Source organism: Arachis hypogaea, chromosome 20 (genome assembly GCF_003086295.3).
Source record: "Arachis hypogaea cultivar Tifrunner chromosome 20, arahy.Tifrunner.gnm2.J5K5, whole genome shotgun sequence".
Lineage (NCBI taxonomy): Eukaryota > Viridiplantae > Streptophyta > Magnoliopsida > Fabales > Fabaceae > Arachis > Arachis hypogaea.
The window spans coordinates 86066619-86067391 of NC_092055.1; the positions used below are offsets into that span (position 1 = coordinate 86066619).

General features: G+C 39.5%; 1 non-coding gene across 1 annotated transcript; it reads left to right on the plus strand.

Annotated features, from left to right (window-relative positions):
- Window positions 1-280: 280 nt before the first annotated feature.
- LOC112787663 (small nucleolar RNA R71) lies at window positions 281-388 on the plus strand. The gene has a single exon (XR_003195064.1). It is a non-coding gene; the product is annotated as a small nucleolar RNA R71 (small nucleolar RNA).
- Window positions 389-773: the final 385 nt, after the last annotated feature.

Genomic DNA, 773 nt, shown 5'->3' on the forward strand with positions numbered 1-773 from the left:
GAGAAATCATATTGATTTGCTGAGTCAATATTTTATTATGAGCCAATATGGCATTCAGAGTATCAATCTCAAGAACTCCCTTCCTCTGAGGCGTCCCATTACTCACAGGATTCCTTTCAGAAGTGTACATGAACTGGTTATTTGCAACCATGTCAATGAGTTCTTAAGCTTCTGTAGGCGTTTTCTTTAGGTGAATGGATCCACCTACAGAATAGTCCAATGACATCCTTGATAATTCAAACAGACCATCATAGAATATATCCAGGATGGTCCATTCTGAAAGCATGTCAGAAGGACACTTTTTGGTCAGTTGCTTATATCTCTCCCAAGCTTCATAGAGGGATTCACCTTCTTTTTGTTTGAAGGTTTGAACATCCACTCTAAGCTTGCTAAGCTTTTGAGGAGGAAAGAACTTGGCTAAGAAAGCCGTGACCAGCTTATCACAAGAGTTCAGGCTATCTTTAGGTTGAGAGTCCAACCATATTTTAGCTCTGTCTCTTACAGAAAACGGGAAAAGCATAAGCCTGTAGACCTCGGGATCAACCCCATTGGTCTTAACGGTATCACAGATTTGCAAGAATTCAGTTAAGAACTGAAAAGGATCTTCTGATGGAAGTCCATGAAACTTGCAGTTCTGTTGCATCAGAGAAATTAATTAAGGCTTTAGCTCAAAATTGTTTGCTCCAATGGCAGGGATTGAGATGCTTCTTCCATGTAAATTGGAATTTTGTGCAGTAAAGTCACCAAGCATCTTCCTTGCATTGTTATTATTT